Here is a 7,864-nt window from a genome sequence, read left to right as displayed (position 1 = left end):
GGGAACAAGACTGAGGTTTGATTCTGGAACCCTGTGCCTTGGGAACATGACTGAGGTTTGTTTCTGGAAGCCTGTTCCCTGGGAACATGACTGAGGCTTGATGGTGGAACCGTGGTCTGGCAACAGAACTGAGGTTTGATTGTGGAACCCTCTGGCCTGGGAATATGACTGAGGTTTAATTGTGGAACCCTGTGGCCTGGGAACATGACTGGGATTTAATTTCTGAAACCTGTGTCCAGGGAACATGACTGAGGTTTTATTCTGGAACCCTGTGTCCTGGGAACACAACTGAGGTTTGATTCTGGAACCATGTGGCCTGGGAATATGACTGAGGTTTGATTCTGGAAACCATTGGCCTGGGAAGATGACTGATGTTAGAGTGTGGAATCCTGTGGCCTGGGAACATGACATCGGTTTGGATTCCGGTACCCTGTTGCCTGGGAACATGAAATCGGTTTGATTCTGGAAACCTGTGGCCTGGGAATATGACTGAGGTTTGATGGTGGTACCCTATGGCCTGGCAACATGACTGAAGTTTGATTCTGGATCCCTGTGGCCTGGGAACGTGACTGAGGCGTGATTCTGGAAAACTGTTGCCTGGGAACATGACATCTATTTAGATTGTGGAATACTGTGCCCCGGGAACCTGACTAAGCCTTGGTTCGGGAACCCTGTGGGCTGGGAACATGACTGAGGTTTTATTCTGGAACCCTGTAGCCTGGGAACATAACTGAGGATTGATTCTGGAATCTTGTGGCCTGGGAAAATGACAACGGTGGATTCTGGAACCCTGTGGCCTGGGAACATGAGAACGGTTTGATTCTGGAACCCTGTGGCCTGGGAACATGCCTGAGGTTTGATGGTGGAAACCTGTGGCCTGGCAACATGACTGAGGTTTGATTCTGGAAGACAGTGGCTAGGGAACATGATATCGGGTTGATTCTGGAAACCTGTGTCCTGGGAACAAGACTGAGGTTTGTTTCTGGAATCCTGTGCCTTGGGAACATGACTGAGGTTTGTTTCTGGAAACCTGTTCCCTGGGAACATGACTGAGGTTTGATTCTGGACACCTGTGTCCTGGGAACATGACTGAGGTTTGATTGCTGAAACCTGTGGCCTGCGAACATGACTCAGGTTTGATTCTGGAACCATGTGTCCTGGGAATATTACTGGGGTTTGATTCTGGAAACCTTTGGCCTGGGAAAATGACTGAGGTTTCATTGTGGAAACATGTGGCTTGGGATCATGACTGAGGTTTGATGGTGGAACACTATGGCCTGGCAAAATGACTGAGGCTTGATTCTGGAACCCTGTGGCCTGGCAACTTGACTGAGGTGTGATGGCAGAAACCTGTGGCCTGGCAACATGACTGAGTTTGATTGTGGCACCCTGTGCACGGGGAACATGACTGAGGCCTGATACTGGAACCCCGTGGCGTGGGAACTTGACATTGGTTTGATTCTGGAGCCCTGTTTACTGGGAACATAATTGAGGTTTGATGGTTGACACCTGTGGCCTAGCAAAATGATTGAGGTTTGATAGTGGAAACCTCAGGCTTGGGAACATGAGTGAGGCTTGATGGTGGAACCCTGTGGCCTGGCAACAGGAGTGAGGCTTGATGGTGGAACCCTGTGGCTTGGCAAGATGACTTAGGTTTGATTGTGGAACAGTCTTTCCTGGGAACATGACTGAGGCTTGATGGTGGAACCGTGGCCTAGCAACAGGACAGAGGTTTGATTGTGGAACCCTCTGGCCTGGGAATATGACTGAGGTTTAATTGTGGAACCCTGTGGCCTGGGAACATGACTGGGAGTTTATTTCTGAAACCTGTGTCCAGGGAACATGACTGAGGTTTTATTCTGGAACCATGTGGCCTGGGAATATGACTGAGGTTTGATTCTGGAAACCATTGGCCTGGGAAGATGACTGATGTTAGAGTGTGGAATCCTGTGGCCTGGGAACATGCCTGAGGTTTGATGGTGGAAACCTGTGGCCTGGCAACAGGACTGAGGTTTGATTCTGGAAGACTGTGGCTAGGGAACATGATATCGGGTTGATTCTGGAAACCTGTGTCCTGGGAACAAGACTGAGGTTTGATTCTGGAACCCTGTGCCTTGGGAACATGACTGAGGTTTGTTTCTGGAAACCTGTTCCCTGGGAACATGACTGAGGTTTGATTCTGGACACCTGTGTCCTGGGAACATGACTGAGGTTTGATTGCTGAAACCTGTGGCCTGCGAACATGACTCAGGTTTGATTCTGGAACCATGTGTCCTGGGAATATGACTGAGGTTTGATTCTGGAAGCCTTTGGCCTGGGAAAATGACTGAGGTTTCATTGTGGAAACATGTGGCTTGGGATCATGACTGAGGTTTGATGGTGGAACACTATGGCCTGGCAAAATGACTGAGGCTTGATTCTGGAACCCTGTGGCCTGGCAACTTGACTGAGGTGTGATGGCAGAAACCTGTGGACTGGCAACATGACTGAGTTTGATTGTGGCACCCTGTGCACGGGGAACATGACTGAGGCCTGATACTGGAACCCCGTGGCGTGGGAACTTGACATTGGTTTGATTCTGGAGCCCTGTTTACTGGGAACATGACTGAGGTTTGATGGTTGACACCTGTGGCCTGGCAACATGATTGAGGTTTGATAGTGGAACCCTCAGGCTTGGGAACATGAGTGAGGCTTGATGGTGGAACCCTGTGGCCTGGCAACATGAGTGAGGCTTGATGGTGGAACCCTGTGGCTTGGCAAGATGACTTAGGTTTGATTGTGGAACAGTCTTTCCTGGGAACATGACTGAGGCTTGATGGTGGAACCGTGGCCTAGCAACAGGACAGAGGTTTGATTGTGGAACCCTCTGGCCTGGGAATATGACTGAGGTTTAATTGTGGAACCCTGTGGCCTGGGAACATGACTGGGAGTTTATTTCTGAAACCTGTGTCCAGGGAACATGACTGAGGTTTTATTCTGGAACCATGTGGCCTGGGAATATGACTGAGGTTTGATTCTGGAAACCATTGGCCTGGGAAGATGACTGATGTTAGAGTGTGGAATCCTGTGGCCTGGGAACATGACATCGGTGGATTCTGGAACCCTGTGGCCTGGGAACATGCCTGAGGTTTGATGGTGGAAACCTGTGGCCTGGCAACAGGACTGAGGTTTGATTCTGGAAGACTGTGGCTAGGCAACATGATATCGGGTTGATTCTGGCAACCTGTGTCCTGGGAACAAGACTGAGGTTTGATTCTGGAACCCTGTGCCTTGGGAACATGACTGAGGTTTGTTTCTGGAAGCCTGTTCCCTGGGAACATGACTGAGGCTTGATGGTGGAACCGTGGTCTGGCAACAGAACTGAGGTTTGATTGTGGAACCCTCTGGCCTGGGAATATGACTGAGGTTTAATTGTGGAACCCTGTGGCCTGGGAACAGGACTGGGATTTTATTTCTGAAACCTGTGTCCATGGAACATGACTGAGGTTTTATTCTGGAACCCTGTGTCCTGGGAACACAACTGAGCTTTGATTCTGGAACCATGTGGCCTGGGAATATGACTGAGGTTTGATTCTGGAAACCATTGGCCTGGGAAGATGACTGATGTTAGAGTGTGGAATCCTGTGGCCTGGGAACATGACATCGGTTTGGATTCCGGTACCCTGTTGCCTGGGAACATGAAATCGGTTTGATTCTGGAAACCTGTGGCCTGGGAATATGACTGAGGTTTGATGGTGGTACCCTATGGCCTGGCAACATGACTGAAGTTTGATTCTGGATCCCTGTGGCCTGGGAACGTGACTGAGGTGTGATTCTGGAAAACTGTTGCCTGGGAACATGATATCTATTTAGATTGTGGAATACTGTGCCCCGGGAACCTGACTAAGCCTTGGTTCTGGAACCCTGTGGGCTGGGAACATGACTAAGGTTTTATTCTGGAACCCTGTAGCCTGGGAACATAACTGAGGATTGATTCTGGAATCTTGTGGCCTGGGAATATGACAACGGTGGATTCTGGAACCCTGTGGCCTGGGAACATGAGAACGGTTTGATTCTGGAACCCTGTGGCCTGGGAACATGCCTGAGGTTTGATGGTGGAAACCTGTGGCCTGGCAACATGACTGAGGTTTGATTCTGGAAGACTGTGGCTAGGGAACATGATATCGGGTTGATTCTGGCAACCTGTGTCCTGGGAACAAGACTGAGGTTTGTTTCTGGAACCCTGTGCCTTGGGAACATGACTGAGGTTTGTTTCTGGAAACCTGTTCCCTGGGAACATGACTGAGGTTTGATTCTGGACACCTGTGTCCTGGGAACATGACTGAGGTTTGATTGCTGAAACCTGTGGCCTGCGAACATGACTCAGGTTTGATTCTGGAACCATGTGTCCTGGGAATATGACTGAGGTTTGATTCTGGAAGCCTTTGGCCTGGGAAAATGACTGAGGTTTCATTGTGGAAACATGTGGCTTGGGATCATGACTGAGGTTTGATGGTGGAACACTATGGCCTGGCAAAATGACTGAGGCTTGATTCTGGAACCCTGTGGCCTGGCAACTTGACTGAGGTGTGATGGCAGAAACCTGTGGACTGGCAACATGACTGAGTTTGATTGTGGCACCCTGTGCACGGGGAACATGACTGAGGCCTGATACTGGAACCCCGTGGCGTGGGAACTTGACATTGGTTTGATTCTGGAGCCCTGTTTACTGGGAACATGACTGAGGTTTGATGGTTGACACCTGTGGCCTGGCAACATGATTGAGGTTTGATAGTGGAACCCTCAGGCTTGGGAACATGAGTGAGGCTTGATGGTGGAACCCTGTGGCCTGGCAACATGAGTGAGGCTTGATGGTGGAACCCTGTGGCTTGGCAAGATGACTTAGGTTTGATTGTGGAACAGTCTTTCCTGGGAACATGACTGAGGCTTGATGGTGGAACCGTGGCCTAGCAACAGGACAGAGGTTTGATTGTGGAACCCTCTGGCCTGGGAATATGACTGAGGTTTAATTGTGGAACCCTGTGGCCTGGGAACATGACTGGGAGTTTATTTCTGAAACCTGTGTCCAGGGAACATGACTGAGGTTTTATTCTGGAACCATGTGGCCTGGGAATATGACTGAGGTTTGATTCTGGAAACCATTGGCCTGGGAAGATGACTGATGTTAGAGTGTGGAATCCTGTGGCCTGGGAACATGACATCGGTGGATTCTGGAACCCTGTGGCCTGGGAACATGCCTGAGGTTTGATGGTGGAAACCTGTGGCCTGGCAACAGGACTGAGGTTTGATTCTGGAAGACTGTGGCTAGGCAACATGATATCGGGTTGATTCTGGCAACCTGTGTCCTGGGAACAAGACTGAGGTTTGATTCTGGAACCCTGTGCCTTGGGAACATGACTGAGGTTTGTTTCTGGAAGCCTGTTCCCTGGGAACATGACTGAGGCTTGATGGTGGAACCGTGGTCTGGCAACAGAACTGAGGTTTGATTGTGGAACCCTCTGGCCTGGGAATATGACTGAGGTTTAATTGTGGAACCCTGTGGCCTGGGAACAGGACTGGGATTTTATTTCTGAAACCTGTGTCCATGGAACATGACTGAGGTTTTATTCTGGAACCCTGTGTCCTGGGAACACAACTGAGCTTTGATTCTGGAACCATGTGGCCTGGGAATATGACTGAGGTTTGATTCTGGAAACCATTGGCCTGGGAAGATGACTGATGTTAGAGTGTGGAATCCTGTGGCCTGGGAACATGACATCGGTTTGGATTCCGGTACCCTGTTGCCTGGGAACATGAAATCGGTTTGATTCTGGAAACCTGTGGCCTGGGAATATGACTGAGGTTTGATGGTGGTACCCTATGGCCTGGCAACATGACTGAAGTTTGATTCTGGATCCCTGTGGCCTGGGAACGTGACTGAGGCGTGATTCTGGAAAACTGTTGCCTGGGAACATGATATCTATTTAGATTGTGGAATACTGTGCCCCGGGAACCTGACTAAGCCTTGGTTCTGGAACCCTGTGGGCTGGGAACATGACTAAGGTTTTATTCTGGAACCCTGTAGCCTGGGAACATAACTGAGGATTGATTCTGGAATCTTGTGGCCTGGGAATATGACAACGGTGGATTCTGGAACCCTGTGGCCTGGGAACATGAGAACGGTTTGATTCTGGAACCCTGTGGCCTGGGAACATGCCTGAGGTTTGATGGTGGAAACCTGTGGCCTGGCAACATGACTGAGGTTTGATTCTGGAAGACTGTGGCTAGGGAACATGATATCGGGTTGATTCTGGCAACCTGTGTCCTGGGAACAAGACTGAGGTTTGTTTCTGGAACCCTGTGCCTTGGGAACATGACTGAGGTTTGTTTCTGGAAACCTGTTCCCTGGGAACATGACTGAGGTTTGATTCTGGACACCTGTGTCCTGGGAACATGACTGAGGTTTGATTGCTGAAACCTGTGGCCTGCGAACATGACTCAGGTTTGATTCTGGAACCATGTGTCCTGGGAATATTACTGGGGTTTGATTCTGGAAAACTTTGGCCTGGGAAAATGACTGAGGTTTCATTGTGGAAACATGTGGCTTGGGATCATGACTGAGGTTTGATGGTGGAACACTATGGCCTGGCAAAATGACTGAGGCTTGATTCTGGAACCCTGTGGCCTGGGAACGTGACTGAGGCGTGATTCTGGAAAACTGTGGCCTGGGAACATGACATCTATTTAGATTGTGGAATACTGTGCCCCGGGAACCTGACTAAGCCTTGGTTCTGGAACCCTGTGGGCTGGGAACATGACTGAGGTTTTATTCTGGAACCCTGTAGCCTGGGAACTTAACTGAGGATTGATTCTGGAACCCTGTGGCCTGGGAACATGACATCGGTGGATTCTGGAACCCTGTGGCCTGGGAACATGCCTGAGGTTTGATGGTGGAAACCTGTGGCCTGGCAAGAGGACTGAGGTTTGATTCTGGAAGACTGTGGCTAGGCAACATGATATCGGGTTGATTCTGGCAACCTGTGTCCTGGGAACAAGACTGAGGTTTGATTCTGGAACCCTGTGCCTTGGGAACATGACTGAGGTTTGTTTCTGGAAGCCTGTTCCCTGGGAACATGACTGAGGCTTGATGGTGGAACCGTGGTCTGGCAACAGAACTGAGGTTTGATTGTGGAACCCTCTGGCCTGGTAATATGACTGAGGTTTAATTGTGGAACCCTGTGGCCTGGGAACATGACTGGGATTTTATTTCTGAAACCTGTGTCCAGGGAACATGACTGAGGTTTTATTCTGGAACCCTGTGTCCTGGGAACACAACTGAGGTTTGATTCTGGAACCATGTGGCCTGGGAATATGACTGAGGTTTGATTCTGGAAACCATTGGCCTGGGAAGATGACTGATGTCAGAGTGTGGAATCCTGTGGCCTGGGAACATGACATCGGTTTGGATTCCGGTACCCTGTTGCCTGGGAACATGAAATCGGTTTGATTCTGGAAACCTGTGGCCTGGGAATATGACTGAGGTTTGATGGTGGTACCCTATGGCCTGGCAACATGACTGAAGTTTGATTCTGGATCCCTGTGGCCTGGGAACGTGACTGAGGCGTGATTCTGGAAAACTGTGGCCTGGGAACATGACATCTATTTAGATTGTGGAATACTGTGCCCCGGGAACCTGACTAAGCCTTGGTTCTGGAACCCTGTGGGCTGGGAACATGACTGAGGTTTTATTCTGGAACCCTGTAGCCTGGGAACTTAACTGAGGATTGATTCTGGAACCCTGTGGCCTGGGAACATGACATCGGTGGATTCTGGAACCCTGTGTCCTGGGAACATGCCTGAGGTTTGATGGTGGAAACCTGTGGCC

The sequence above is a fragment of the Balaenoptera physalus genome (genome assembly GCF_965194825.1).
Source record: "Balaenoptera physalus genome assembly, contig: HAP1_SCAFFOLD_75, whole genome shotgun sequence".
NCBI classification, from domain to species: domain Eukaryota; kingdom Metazoa; phylum Chordata; class Mammalia; order Artiodactyla; family Balaenopteridae; genus Balaenoptera; species Balaenoptera physalus.
This window is presented reverse-complemented; position numbering follows the sequence as displayed.